Below are 16,515 nucleotides of genomic sequence, written 5' to 3' on the forward strand. Positions count from 1 at the left end.
CAAACAGACCTGGGCCCGTGGGCTCAATGGACAGTTAGGCTTCCTTACCTGTCGCTGTTGCCCAAGGCTGTGGTCACATCTCTGTGCTGCTGTGCACCTTTCTGCTCACTCTCTCTTGTGATGGGAATTTGCTTTGCACGCCATAAGGACCTGCAGAAACCATCATGCACAGTTCAGCATGCACAAAAGCATGGTCACGGGAAGGTGGGCCCTCCTCCACCAAGACCCTCCTGTGGACAAGTTTGTCCCAGAATGCCACAGAGAAGCTGACGTTTCTCCTGGTCCAGGTGACTGAGGGTGTCAGTATGGAATGGGGCTCACTCACTCAAATCACTCCTGTCTGTGGCTCACAAGCATCTGGACCTCAGGTCTTGGGTGTCAGGTTTTGGGATTTCTCCTCAACATTCAGAAGGGCAGTTGCTTCCTTCTCTGTCAGAGTTATTGACTGCATTTTATGCCCACTGTGGAGCCCAACGTGGGGCTTGAACTCATGACCCCGAGATCAAGACCTGGGCTGAGATCAAGAGTCAGACGTTCAATTGACTGAACCACACAGGCGCCCCTGCATTTTGTATTTTTATTGCTGGCTAAAAGTATAATTATCTAGACAATGTTTGTTAGGCTTTTAATGCCCTTTTTGATAAGCCTAATATTTGTAGAGTGCACCACCTCACTGGGGTCTTTCAGATCCTGATACACCCTCTCTTGAATGGGGGTGGGGCATGCCAAGTCACACACCCAATCCTGTCATTGTGCATAAACCTACAAAGATTGTTTTATAACTTTTCTGTACCTTGAGCAGCTACAGAGGCTGGAGTGAAAGACAAGGAAGTTCATATGTACATATGAATATGTGCACATACATGTGCATATTCATTCTTCGTTTCCATCTGGTATGCTCGTCCAGCTTGGTACCCTTCCTGCTTTCTGTATTCCTTTATTATGTCCCGCTCTTTCCTTATTTTTACTTTTGATTTCTTCTTTCTCTTTACCTTTTTTTTTTTTTTTTTTAAGACCTCCTTTACTTTCCACAAATCTTAAAGTGGTAGATATCCTGAATCACGGTTAACCATCAGGGTCAGATTGTTGTTAGAAAGCCATTCAACTTCCTTCCCCACCCCACCTACCCCTACTGCATTGGAAACCCTGGTTGTGTTTCCAACGAAACCCTTCCCACCTGGCCTTACTCTGCATCTCCTGGTTTTACAGAAAAGTGAGGATAAAGGACTCTGCTGCAGGTTGTTCTTTGATTTTTAAGAAGATTGTTGTCCTGCCTGTCTTGATTGTCCCCAGTCTCCTTGGATTCTGTGGAATATAATAGAGGAGGGAGGAGAAGCAGTGCTCCCTTAGTGGTTATCCTCGAGGCATTTAGAATGTGCCTGTTGGGTTTCCTTGCAAACACACCCCCCTTATATCTATTCTGTGAGAGAAATAAGCAGTTTCCCCTCCTATTCAATAAATGTTTATTGTGTTCAATATTGAGAAAAATACAGAAATAGTCCTGATGGGGTAGATCCGTCTAGAAGGATTAGCAAGAGAATGTAGCATGCAACCAAGAGGTGCTGAGTCAAAGGTCAGAAAGATTTGGAGTGGGAGTGGAATGATCATGAGGACAATGGTAAATGTGTAAACTCAGTGCAGTGGGAGCCCCCTTGACTCCATTTTATAGGAGCACAGACTAGTCAAGAGAAGGTAAGAGATTTGCTCAAGTTCGGCACAGTAGAACCCAGTTGAATCCAGGCACTACCCAGTCCCGAACTGGCCATGGCCAGATACAAAGAGCGCCGGAATGCTCTGAAATTCTCTTTCCTTTTGTTGCTTGAGAAGCGTCCTGGAGGAGGTGCAACTTGAAAGGGAGCCTTTGAGAGCAGTTCAGAGTTAAATAGGAAGAAGAGCAGACAGTCCGTAGGAAGGAGACCAAGCATGCGCAGGTGGGAGTGGATGTTGTTTGCACAGTGAGTGGGAATAGGGGCACTTTGTAGAAGGGAGTGTGTGTCGTGGAGCTTGGTGGAAAGTCAGGTACTGGGGGAGACTGGCGTTGGGGAGCCATGGAATGTGGTCTGTTAGGCAATGAGGAGTTACTGCAGGCCCTCGAAAAGCAGAAGTGGGGTTACTAGGTACGGTTGTCCTTGGAACAGCATGTTAGCTGCTGTGTATGGGTAGATTGAAAAGGGGCAGCCTAGAATGTAGGAGGCCAACAAAGAGAGTAGAAGGCAAATCTGGTTGAGCCTCTGGATTTTTAGGCAGATTTGGGCAGCTAGGTAATGGTTTTCTTTGTCACCGAAACTCTTTGATTCATCCTAAGCTGTGCGTTTGAGCAAGGAACACAACCTTCTCCAACTGAAAAGGCATAAAAGTAACCACACAGCCCTTAGCTAAAACTGCTGCATAAGCATTTAGGCTAAAAAAGGAGTAAGTTGTAACTTGAGTAGAATGTGATGAGGGATTATATTAGGGTAGCAATGGTACATATCTATCCTTGCCATTCTAAGGATAAATAAGTCATAAAAAGTTCCTAAATATGGTGAAAAGCTAGGAAAATTGGAAAGAAACTTTATAATTATTTTCAGGTATGACTATCTATGTGGAAACCCCCAAAACCCTGAAAATAAATAATAATAAGAGTTTATCAGGGTTGCCCCATTCAGAAGAAAGGAGTAAATATATTAATATTAGATGCAGTAGACTTCAGATCAAGGAAAATTTCGGGGATACAAAAAGACAGTACATAACGATAAAAAAGTTCCATTCATCAAAGAAGACCTAATAAACCTAAATGTGTATGCACCCTGAGAATAGAGGTTCAAAATACATGCAGAAAGAAGTGATAGAGCTGAAAGGAGTAGACAAATCCACAGTTCTACATGGGGACTTCAATACTCCACTCTCAGTTATTAATAAAATTAGTAGACAGCAAATTAACAAGAATATAGAAGAACCAAATAACACTATAAAGGAACTGGATCTGATTGACATTTGTAGAAAACTCCACCCAATAACAAGAGAATGTATATTCTTTCTTTAAGTACACTCCAAGCCCAGACATAGAGCCCAGTGCAGGGCTTGAACTTAAGACCCTGAGATCAAGACCTGAGCTGAGATCAAGAGTTGGACACTCAACCGACTGAGCCACCCAGGTGCTCCAAGAATGCATATTCTTTTCAAGTGCCCCTGAGACACTCATCAAGTTTGACCATACCTGGGTCATAAAATAAATCTTAAAAATTTTGAAATCATATAAAGTATGATTGAATTCAAGTAGAAACCAGTAACAGAAAGATAACTAAAAAAATCCTGATGTTAAATGATACATTTCTAAACAATCCATAAGCCAAAGAGGAGATTTCATGGGAAATTTAAAAATGTTCTGAATGAATATGAAGACACAACACATCAAAATTTGTGGGATGCCCCTAAACTTAGAGGGGCATTAATAGCCTTAAATGCTTATATTACAAGAACAGTCACTTTCTGGTGGTGATGACTTCCCCCACGGGAACATGCCCCTCATGAAGGACCTCCTGTCCCCATCCCTGGAAGAGAAGAGAAAGCACAAGAAGTGCCTGGTGCAGAGCCCCAACTCCTACTTCATGGATGTGAGGTGCCTGGGATGATACAAAGTCACCACCATCTTTAGCCACACACAAATGGTAGTTTTGTGTTTGCTGCTCCATTGTCCTCTGCCAGCCCACAGGAGGAAAAGCAAGGCTTACAGAAGGATGCTTCTTCAGATGAAAGCAGCACTAAAAGCACCATGAATCAACATGAGTGGGAAACTATCCCAATAAACAGATTTTGGATACAAAAAAAAAGAAAGAAAGAAAGAAAAGAAGAACAGTCTCTAATCAATAATCTAAGCTTTTACCTTAAGAAAATAGAAAAAATACAAAATAAAACCAAATTAAACAAAGACGTGATAAAGAATAAAGAGATGATTGGTAATCAGTGAAATACCAAAGTAGTAGAGAGGATAAATGAAACTAAAAGATGATGTTCTGAAAAGGTCAATACAGTTGATCTAACAAAACCAACTAGGGAAAAAAAATAAGACCGAGATGACCACTATCAGGAATAAAAGAGGCTATCACTACTGACTCGACAGGTCATTAAAAGGATTAAAAGATACTACAGACAACTCTGCACATAACTTGCACAACTTGAACTGTACTTACTCTTTGAAAGCCACAGACTACCAAAATTCACTAAAGAGACAGATAACTGGAATAGTCTTACATCTATAAAGAAATTGAATTCTTTCCAAAAACAAAACTGCAGGTCCAGATGGTTTCACTGGTGAATGCTACAAAACATTTAAAGAAATAACATCAGTTCTACACAATTTTCAGTTCAGAAAATAGAAGAGAACACTCCCTGCCTAGTTTGTGAAGGACACAGCATTACCCTGATAACAAAACGAGGCATAGACATTACAAGAAAACCACAGACCACAGCCCTCATGAATATAAATGCAAAAATCCTCAAAATATCAGCAAATCAAATGCAGCAATATATAAAAAGAATAATACACTATGACCAAGTAGGGTTTATCTCAGGAATATGTGATTGGTCCAAATTCACAAATCAGTGTAACCTCCCACATTAAATGACAGAAGAAAAAACAAATACTCATATCAACTGGTACAGCAAAAGCATATGACCAAAAAAAAAAAAAAAAAAAAAAAAAACCTATGACAAAATTAAAATCTATTCATGATTATATTAGGAACTCAAATTGTATATAAAATAAAATACTGAGGAATCTATGACAAAGCTCCTAGAACTCGTAAGTGAACTTATCAAAGTCTCAAGTTGCAAAATGAACTTACAAAAGTCAGTCGTATTTTTATATACTTGCAGTGAACAATTGGAAGTAAAATTTAGAAAACAAACTTTAGATAAATCTAGTAAAACATATGTAGGATCCGTATACTGAAAACTACAAAATAGTGATGAAAGAAATTAAAGATCTAAATAAATGGGGAGACAGATTGTATTCAAGATTGCAAGACTCAATTTAGTTATGATGTCAGTTCTCCCTTGTATTGATCTATAGGTTTAATGCAATTTCAATAAAAATTTCAGCAAGATATTTTTGTAGATACAATCTAACTGTAAAATTTTCATGGAAAGGCAAAGGAACTAGAGTATTGAAAACAATTTTGAAAAAGAAGAATATCATTGGAGGGATCACACTACCCAATTTTAATAATTACTATGAAGCTACTATAATCATCATCTAAGGTACTGATGAAGACATATACACTTAGATCAGTTGAACAGAAGAGAGAATCCAGAAAAAGACTCACACAAATTTGGTCAGTTGATTTTGGGCAAAGATGAAGAGGTAGTTTGATGGAGAAATTATTGTCTTTTCAACAAATGGTGTTGGAACAATTGGACCTCACATAAATCATGTAGCATCTCCTGTTTTGTGTCTGGCTTCTCTCAATGTATTACTTTTGATATTCATCCATGTTGTTGTATGTATCTTCCTCTTTAGTATTCCCCTTGCTCAACTATCACCATAATTTGTTTATTATTCACCTACTGGTGGACATTTGGATTATTTCCAGTTTTAGGCTTTTCTGAAAATATATGCTCTGAACATTCTTATATATTTTTGTGAACATATGCTTTTGTTTCTTTGGATACATACCCACGAGTATAAATGTTGGTCAATTTTATAAAAAACTGTCAAACATTTTTCCAAAGTGTTTGTATCATTTTACACCCACCAGTTATGTATGAGTCCAGTTACTCTCTTACCTATATCAATACTTGGTATTGCCAGTCCTTTGGATTTTTATCACTTACTGGGTGTGTAGTGGTATCTCATTTGGGTTTATTTTGCATTTCACTAACAAGAAAAGATGTCAAAACCTTTTCGTGAGCTTATTGGGCACTCAAATACCTTCTTTTGTGAAATGCCTGCATAATATTTTGCCCATACTTAAATTCTGTATCTCTTCATTATTGATTTGTAGGTGTTCTTTATATATTTTGGATAGAAATCTTTTGTATTAGTAACATTATGCCAGCTATTGTTTGTTTTTCCTACTTTATTAATGTCTTTTGATGGATGGAAGTTTTAAATTTTGACAAAATACACATTATCATTTTTTCTTGTAGGGTTAGTAGTTTTTGTATCCTGTTGAAGAAATCATTGCCTATCCCATAGAACAAAATATTATTCTGTATTTTCTTGCTAATTATTGTACCTTTCATAGGTCTATAACCCACCTTAAATAAGTATCTGAGTGTGTTTTAACATAGGGGTCAATTTTATCTTTCTTTTCTAGATGGATACCCAATTTCCCTAGCCCCATGTATTGAAAAGTCCATCCTTTCCTCATTGTATTACACTTAATCTCTCTGTCACAAGTCAATGGACAGTATATGCGGGTCTGTTTCTGGACTGTTTCTGTTGCATTTTACCCATCTTTTACATGTTTTAAATCTTTTGTTAACTACTCAATATTTTATAACACATTTAAAAACTTCCACTAAAAAAAAAAAAAAAGTTACTAGTTATGGAGGGTGAAAACTGTTTCATTAAGACTTACCTTCACATTATGACCTGAGAAATGCATTATTAAACTATTATTGACTCTATACTGTGTGCCTGGCACTATCATGAGAACACAAAAATGAGTAAGAGGGCAAAACTATAAAACTACTAGAAGATAACAAGAGAAAACCTGGATGACCTTAGGTATGGCATGACTATTTTTTTTTAAGATTTTTATTTATTTTTATTTTACTATGTTATGTTAATCACTATACATTACATCATTAGTTTTTGATGTAGTGTTCCATGATTCATTGTTTGTGTATAACATCCAGTGCTCCATTCAGTACGTGCCCTCTTTAATACCCATCACCAGGCTAACCCATCCCCCCACCCCCCTCCCCTCTAGAACCCTCAGTTTGTTTCTCAGAGTCCATCATCTCTCATGGTTCATCTCCCCCTCCGATTCCCCCCCTTCATTTTTCCCCTGCTGCTATCTTCTTCTTCTTCTTTTTTTTAACATATAATGTATTATTTGTTTCAGAGGTACAGGTCTGTGATTCAACAGTGTTACACAATTCACAGCGCTCACCATAGCACATACCCTCCCCAATGTCTATCACCCAGCCACGTCATCCCGCCCACCCCCCACCACTCCAGCAACCCTCAGTTTGTTTCGTGAGATTAAGAATTCCTCGGGGTGCCTGGGTGGCTCAGTCATTAAGCGTCTGCCTTCAGCTCAGGTCATGGTCCCAGGGTCCTGGGATCCAGCCCCGCATGGGGCTCCCTGCTCTGCGGGAAGCCTGCTTCTCCCTCTCCCACACCCCCTGCTTGTGTTCCCTCTCTCGCCGTGTCTCTCTCTGTCAAATAAATAAATAAAATCTTTAAAAAAAAAAAAAGAATTCCTCATATCAGTGAGATCATATGATACATGTCTTTCTCTGATTGACTTATTTCGCTCAGCATAATACCCTCCAGTTCCATCCACGTCGTTGCAAATGGCAAGATTTCATTCCTTTTGATGGCTGCATAATATTCCATTGTATATATATATACCACATCTTCTTTATCCATTCATCTGTCGATGGACATCTTGGCTCTTTCCATAGTTTGGCTATTGTGGACATTGCTGTTATAAACATCGGGGTGCACATTACCCCTTCAGATCCCTACATTTGTATCTTTAGGGTAAATACCCAGTAGTGCAATTGCTGGGTTGTATGGTAGCTCTATTTTCAACTTTTTGAGGAACCTCCATACTGTTTTCCAGAGTGGCTGCTTTTAATTTATTTATTAGAGAGAGAGCCCATGTACAAGTGGGGGGGGGGCGGGGGGAGAGAGAGAATCTCAAGCTGACTCTGCACTGAGCACAGAGCCCAATGCTGGGCTCAGTCTCACGACCCTGAGATCATGACTGGAGTTGAAATCAAGAGTTGGACGCTTAACTGACTGAGCCACCCAGGCACCCCCTGACTATTTAGATATAAAACTGAAGACATGATCCATGAAAGAAATAACTGATAACCTGGACTTTATGAAAATTAAATTTTCTGCTCTGCAGAAGTTCTCTTGACAGTATGAAATGTCTGTATAATCTTTTGTGCATACTTAGATTCTGTGACTCTTCATTATTGATTTGTAGGGGTTATTTATATATTTTGGAAGAAGTCCTTTTTTTTACATTATTAAGAACGCGTTCTGCTAGTTGTTTGCTTTTTCCAATTTCTTAATGTCTTTTGATGGACAGAAGCTTTTAATTTTGACAAAATGAAAGTTACCGTTTTTATTATCTTAACAATGTCAAGAGAACAAGAAGATGAACCACAGACTGGGAGAAAATATTTGCAAAAGACACATTTGATAAAGGACTGTTATCCAAAATATATAAAGAACTGTTAAAACTCAACAATAGAGAAAACAACCCCGTGAAATAATGGGACCAAAGATCTTAACAGACACCTCACCAAAGTAGATATATAGATGGCAAATGAGCATATGAAAAGATTCTTCATGTCACAGGTTATTAGGGAAATGTGAATTAAACAACAATGAGATACCACTACATACCTGTTAGAATAGTCAAAAAGTGAAAGAAGCCAATCTGGAAAGGCTACATATTATGGTTCCAACTATATGATGTTCTGGAAAAGGCAAAACTATGGAGGCAGTAAAAAGATCAGTGGTTGCTAGGTATTTGGAGGAGGAGGAGGAGGGATGAATAGGCAGAGCACAGAGTATTTTTAAGGCAGTGAAAGAACACTGTATGTTACTATAATGATGGATATATGTCATCATTGAGTTGGGCCTTTGTCCAAACTCACAATATACAATACCAAGAATGAATCTTAATGTAAACTATGGACTTTGGATGCTAATGATGCATCAGTGTAGGTTCATCAATTGCAACAAATGTACCACTCTTTATTCATAACAACATCTGCTGCACTACACGGATAGATTTTGCTTTCCGTCTTCTTTCATCCACAGGATCTCTTAACTCAGAAATCTGCCTTGGTAAAATCTACAACTTGGTGTGATTCTCTAACATAGAGTACTGCTCTGTCTGGCAATCGCTCTCGACAATGGATAATCACCAACAGGTTGTTTCTTGGGAGGGCGTGATTGTCTTTGTGATAAAATGAATCTTCAGAGTCCCAGATTCCCTTAATACTTTTAATCAACTTGACCATCAAACGCTCTTGAAGTACTTCGTATGATCTTTGTGCCTGCACCTAAGGAGATTAACCCTGCTGGAGGAAGTGGCTCAACAAGGCAAGTTGGTTCTCTGAGTTCTTTACCACCCAACTCCAGTGGGCCCCCATTGGTGCCTCTGAATCCTACCATTTGCCAGATCCATTTCTTCATTCTCCAAAACAATGGTATTCCTTTCTTTTTCTACTTCCCTCAAACTTCCGCCTTCCAACACTTTCTCTCATGGCCACCCTCACCTACTTTCTAGAGGAAATTGAAGCTCTATTAGATGGATGGGATAATCTCATTTTCCATTGGGAAGTCAAAGATCACCTAAATCTCTAAAGATTTCTCTCTTCCTAATGGAGGAGGTGTCCTATTTTCTGTCTTTTCCTATCCTTCAATCTCTGCTCTGGGTCATATCTCCTCCTGAACCTTTTCATGTTAGCAAATATCCCTTCTCTCTCCTATGTATTCAATTCCTCTTTCAAGTAGTTGGTTCCACCAACATTTGAACATGTTGGTCCCTTCTGTCTCAGCAACAAAACTTCCCTTGACCCTCTCCAACCCCCACTTACCTCTCCTCTCCAGATTTTTGGGAAAGACTTGTTTGTATTCAATGTCTCCATTACTTGGCCTCACATTCACTCTGTATCCCACCTTATCTGGCTTCTGGCCTTATTCCTTACCCACACCTTTCTGCCTGAACTCAGTAAGGTACCAAAGAGGCAGCAGATTCCATATTGCTAAATTTCACGGGCATCTTTGAGTCTTTATTATTTTTTCAGCAGCAGTTGGTATTGTTGATCACTTTTTCTCAAAAGGTTTTTTTATCCTCCTTGGCTTCCGTGATACCATATTCTGCTGGGGCTCTTCCTGTTTTTCTGGCCATTCCTTACCTGTCTCCATTGCAGGAAATAATGGATTTCCTCATGGATCATTCTATAATCTCTCCCTATGCAATTTCCTTCATGCCCTTGGCTTCGGTGATCATTCTGTGCAGATGACTCACACTTCTCATAGTCCTCTTTGAGCTGCAATAGCAGATCCACAGGACTTTCTATGCCATGGAAAAGAGTTTGAATTTTGAGCAAAGGAGTAGTAGGATTTTACTGTCTTTTTAAAAAGATCAGTCTTCTTCTTGGTATGTGCAGAATAAACAGAGGCAAGAGTGGAAGCAGGGAAACCTCTTATGAGGTTAATATCCAGAAAAGAAGTCCTGGGGACATCTCCAGTGGAATATTCAAAGGTGTACCTCATACTCAATGTTTCCAAGGCTTATTTCATAATCTTCTGCCTGGGCTTCCCTATTGTAGTGTCTGCCATCACCATCTGGCCAGTTGGACTGGTCAGATACCTTGACCCCACCTGTCTTAGTAGTTGGGGCTACTGTAATAAAATACCGTAGTCCGGGTGGCTTATAAACAACAGAAATTTATTTCTTACAGTTCTGGAGGCTGCAAATCCAAGACTGAGATACTAGCCTGGTCAGGTTCTGGTGAGCACCCTCTTCCTGGTTCACGGGCGGCACCATCTTGCTATGTCCACACATGGTGGAAGGGGCTAAGGATCTCTTTGGAACCTCTTTTTATAAGAACATTAATCTCATTCATGAAGACTCCACCTTCATGACCCAAGCACCTCCCAGAGGCTCCACCTCCTAATACTATCATCTTTGAGACTTAGGATTTCAACGTAGGAATTTTGCAGGGACACAGGCATTCAAACCATCATACCACCTCTTCCTTCCAGTTCGCCATCATGTACTCTGGTCTCCTCTCACTGTTTCTTATACAGTAGCTTTCATAGTCTTCAAAATGCAGATCTGATGTCATCCCCAGGCTATTATTATTATTTTTTTAGTGCTGTTTACATCACTCTGAAGGTAATGACTAAAAGCTTTACAGTGTCCATATAAGGTTCTTCACAGTCTGGTCTTGATGTACCTCTGAAACCTCCTTTCCTCCTTCCCTCCTTTTGCTTCTGCACTGTTCTGCCTTCTGCTTGCACTGCTCTCTGCCCCCCGATCCCTGTTGCCTACGCATATGCTATTGTTCTAGAATCTTGGCTAAAATATCATTTTTGGTGAAGATTTCCCATAGTGTTTGACCCTAGTTTTTTTAGGCTTCTCTTAGTTCCCAAATATATACTCATTTGTAGAGTAATTTGATTACTATCTTTTTATGACATTAAGGATTGTTTTCATCAGAGTTCTCCGGAGAAGCAGAACCAATAGGATGTATGCATGTAGACAAGAGAGAGATTTATTTTAAGGAATTGGCACATGTGATGGTGGGATCTAGCAAGTCTGAAATCTGTAGGGCAGGCCGGCAGGCTGGAGACACAGGGGATAGTTGATATTACAGTCTTGAGTCTGAAGGCAATCTTGAGGCAGAATTCATTCTTCCTCAGGGGACCTCAGTCTTTTCTCTAAAGACTTTCAACTGATTGGAGGAGGCTCACCCACATTATGGAGAGTGCTGTAGGCTGAATGTTTGTGTTCTCCCAAAATTCATGCGTTGAGACCTATTCCCCCGTGTGTTGGTATTTGGAGGTGGAACCATTGGGAGGTGATAGGAGATGAGGCTGGAGCCATCATAATGGGATTATTGCTCTTATAAAAGAGACCCCAGAGAGATTCCTGTCCTCTTCTAGAACATGAGGACACGGTAAAAAGACAGCATCTGTGAACCAGGAAGTGGGCCCTCACCAGACACAGAATCTGCTGACACCTTGATCATGGACTTCTAGCCTCCAGAACTGTGAGAAATAAATTTCTCTTGTTTGTAGGGCCATCTAGTCTGTGGTATTATGTTACAGCAGCCCGCATGGACCAAGACAGAGCATAATCTGCTTTACTTAAAGTCTACTAATTCAAATGTTATTCACATCTAAAAAATACCTTCAACGCCTCGACTGATGTTTGACCCAAAACTGGATACCATTGCCTATAGCCAAGTTGTCCCATAAAATTAACCATCACAGGGACCGTGTCTGTCTTAGCCCAACATTGTATGATCAGTAGAAGGCTCTCAATAAATATTGATTGAATGGGTTTGGGAGTGTTGGATTTCTAGATTTTTCTACCTGTAGCCAACACCAGTGGGGGTAATGCATTTCATAGCTGCATGCACTGTTCTTCAGAGTCATTCTTTGCATTCATTCTAAAATATTTTTCTGCTAAACACTTTTTTGATACAAGAAATATCTCTGATTTTTGACAAATTTTCTTCTTTGTAATTCATGTAGTCCCTCTTAGCTTGTTACTTTTTTAAAAAAGATTTATTTATTTGAGAGAGAGTGGTCATAAGCATGCAAGGGGAGAGGCAAAGGGAGAGGGAGAGAATCCTCAAGCAGACTCCCCGCTGAGTGCAGAGCCTGATGTTGGACTCAATCCCATGACCGTAAGTTCATGACCTGAGCTGAAATCAAGAGTCAGATGCTTAATGGACTGAGTCACCCAGGCACCCTTCTTAGCTTGTTTCTTTACAAATTTTCTTAAGGAGTCTCATAAGGAAGCTTTATCAGCCATTTGACTTAACCATTTGATTTACTCTTCTCTGGTCTTCCTCTTTGTGTCTTTTTCCTGTTTTCTTGGGTGTAGTAACCAGAGCCAACTTTGTCCCTGTGTAACTGGACCATGACTTTATTTGAGGAGATAATTGCATTTTTATTTCCCAATGCACTTCGATTTTATTGGCCATTTTGGCTACAGAAGCACATTGTGCTGAATTTTCTGTTTCTAAACCCAAACTTATTCTGGCCCTGTCTCCAGAGTTTTCTATTTCTGTCATTGGTGCCAGACAGTGAGACAAGAATGCTTGGAGTCATCCTTGACTTTTCCACCCCCACCGTTCCCATTCAATTACAAGATTTTCTTGGTTCTTTCTTGAAAATTTGGTCCCTCAAAATTGATCCTTTTATTTTTCCATTTCTTCCAACAAGCCCTCATGAGCTCATGCATAATAATAGATCTATTATTGGTTGTTTCTACCACTATATTCTCCCAACTTCAACCTGCTGTAGCCAGCAATGCCAGGTGAATCTTCCTAAGTATTAGCTTGAGTACACTTTCTTCTCCCAACTCCTGACACTCAGTCACACACTTTATTTCCTTGCTTTATTGGGCCTTTAAGGCAGAGGGTTATGTTCATCTAACTTTTCAGATCATGGCATATATCATTATTTAATCCCCTTTTGGCGCTTTCTCCATAGAGTTTGAATGTATTGTCTTTAGTCTCTGTATATTCTTATAAGCTGTGTCTTGTCATTTTGGGTATTTACATGAATTGTACTCTAGGTCTCATTTTGTTTTATATATATCACCACTTTTCAGATCTGTCCATGATACAGCGTGAACATACTCTCCAGTGCTTCTAATTGTTGCTTTTCTTTTATTCGCATCACTCTCTGTATTTATTAGAGTTTAGTACTTTTCTCTGTAGAGATCTAATATATTGGTTAATTTCTATGTATTTCATGGTTTATATCATTCTTGTGATTGACATATTATTAAGGTATATTTTATAGTTGGGTTTTGCTGCAGTAATGAGATTGATGTTTTATAGATTAGCCTATGTCAGCAACCTTGATGGAGTCTCTTATTCATCTCATAGTTGGCTGTGTACGAACTTAATATTACACCGAACTGTATGGTATTACTGATATTTGACTATTTTTGCCTACAGCATTACAAAAACTAATTTCAAATGGTTCAACCTAAAAATGAGTATATTTTTTATTTTTAAATTAAAAATTTTCAAAAATGATTATATTATTCGCAGATAATGATAGTTTTTTCCTCTTGTTTTATACCTTGTATTTCTTTTCTCTCTCGATGTTTTAGAAGTTTTAGACCATGTTAAATAGCACTGCTAATGAGTACTGTGGAGCTTTCCTGTTAACTATATTTGTCCTAGGTTTTTCGTTCATGTGTAGATACTCTATCAAGTTTAAGAAGTTCCTTCTTTTCCTAGTTTGCAATGAAATATTTTCATTTAAAAACAAAAATCTCAAATAGATACTGAATTATATGGTCTTTATGTATCCATTGAGATAGTCATATAATTTTTCTTTTATTATATATACGTGTAGTTCATGAAATTGACAGATGATTTTTATGTTGAATCATCTTAGCATTACTGGGATAAAGACTAATTATGATATATTTTCAAAATATGCAATTGCATTTGTTTAGTTAATATTTTATTTTGGGTTTTTATCTTACATTCATAAGGAAACTGGTCTATAACTCTATTTTCTTATAATCCTTTTGTGGCTTAGAAATCAAGTTTGCAAGGGGTTCTTGGGTGGCTCAGTCCTTCAATGTCTGCCTTCGGCTCAGGTCATGATCCCAGCATAGCAAGGAGCCTGCTTCTCCCTCTCCCTGCCGCTCCCCCTGCTTGTGTTCCCTTTCTTGCTGTCAAATAAATAAAATCTTAAAAAAAGAAATCAAGTTTGCAAAGTAGTCTCATTAAGTTTGGCAACTTTCATATCTATTTTCTGGAACAGTATGAATAAAGTAGGTATTAATTGTTCCATCAAGGGGCGAGCTCACCTAAAATCTATTGGGTCTTGGAGTCTGTCAGCCATAAAAATAAATCGTTTATTTGGGGATAGCAGAGGAATTACAATTGGGGACATGCAGATACTATGGTGAATCATCCCAGAGTGTAGACAACAAAGGAGAGGAGCCTTCTTTTAGCGAGGAAAGAAGGTTAGGGGAGATACTGTTGGAATAAAAGTCCACTGGGGTAGAGGGAGAGTTGAGGGCTCTGGCGACTTCTCATTGGCTGGGTCACGGTGATTTTCATTGGCTGGATCCCCCTGATTCTTATTGGTTGGGTTGCGGTGATTCTCATTGGCTGGGTCCTGGTGGTTCTTATTGGCTGGGTCCTGGTGGTTCTCATTGGCTGGGTCGCAGTGATTCTCATTGGCTGGGTCGCAGTGATTCTCATTGGCTGGGTCACGGTGATTCTCATTGGCTGGGTCCTGGTGGTCATTGGCTGGGTTGCTGGGCAAGGAGGAACTCTTCCTTCCCCCTCCAGGGTAGTAAGGTGAGCTTCTTCCTGTGTGGGAAAGGATTCCTCCTTCTGGGGTCTGTGAACAGTAGCAGGTGGTAGTGGTGAGGAGAGCGTTCCCTTCAGGTCTTTCTGACTCCATTTTAGATGAGGTCTCCTTTTTTCATTTTCACAGGTCCAAACTACCTGTTTAACCTAACCTTGACTGTGTTCTTCTATCTAATAAAGGTGGCGCATTGTTCCTGTTTCTGTCTCAGCACGTTTTCTCTTGCTGTCCTTGACCTAGTGACTCCGTTTTCCTCTATCTCACCCTCATCCTCCAAGGACCAGAGTAACCTCTCAGATCATTCTTGAGCATCACCCTTCCAGCAGCCCTCCTATGTTTAGCTTCCTATAGCATTTATTGTCTGTTTCATTCTTTGACCCTTAGCATTAGTTCCTTGCATAACTATTTATCCCCACGTATTTAAGTGTCTAGGAGCCCTCCATGGCTCTCTCCTATAAATCTGAATTTTAAGCCTCAGAGTGCCAGGAGTTTATTATAAGCTCTCATTGTTAATGGTGATCATTTGATTATATCACACTCACCTTTGGTCACACTGGCCTTTTCTTTGTTATAATCATGCCAAACATATTTTCACCTTAAGGCTTTTGCACTGTATTTTTTTTTTTCTCTCCTTGGAATATTCTTCTGCATTCGACCTGCAAGCATTTTTGTTACCTTTAGTAAATCTTTTTTCAAATGTTACTTTCTTGGTATAGCCCATCTTGACCACCCCATTTAAAACTGCAGTCTTCTGTCTCAGCACTCACAATCCTCCCTGCATATCCTACTTTATTTTTCCCCCACTTTATTTTCCCACACTTTTTTCTCCCACTTTATTTTTCCTACTCACTGTACATATAAACTTCTTTTTTTCTGCCCCCTACTATAATGTAAGGTCCTCAGAGACAGAAATTTTGGTGTTTTGTTCAGTGATATATTTTGTGTCAAAAAGAATAACGTAGGGGCGCCTGGGTGGCTCAGTCAGTTAAGCATCTGCCTTCAGCTCAGGTCATGAACATGGGATCCTGGGATGTAGTCTGGTGTTGGGCTCCCCACTCAGGGGGGAGTCTGCTTCTCCCTCTCTCTCTGCCCCTCCCCCCCTCATGCTTGCTCGCTCTTTCTCAAATAAACAAAAATCTTAAAAAAAATTTAAAAGAGTAACATAGTTGGCACTCAGTAAATATTAGAATGCGTGAATAAAATAAAATACACCAGCTTTCGATTAAGAACTTGCCCTGCAATTTAGGCTT

General features: G+C 39.4%; 1 protein-coding gene and 1 pseudogene across 6 annotated transcripts in view; both read left to right on the forward strand.

The window, feature by feature from the left end:
* The window catches only part of ARHGAP44 (Rho GTPase activating protein 44), a 160,853-nt gene that overhangs the window by 19,417 nt on the left and 124,921 nt on the right, over window positions 1–16,515 (forward strand). The gene's annotated exons all lie outside the window — the stretch shown is intronic.
* On the forward strand, window positions 1,929–5,931 carry LOC144381178 (small ribosomal subunit protein eS27-like pseudogene; annotated as a pseudogene).

This window comes from Halichoerus grypus, chromosome 2, assembly GCF_964656455.1.
Source record: "Halichoerus grypus chromosome 2, mHalGry1.hap1.1, whole genome shotgun sequence".
Taxonomy (NCBI): Eukaryota; Metazoa; Chordata; class Mammalia; order Carnivora; family Phocidae; genus Halichoerus; species Halichoerus grypus.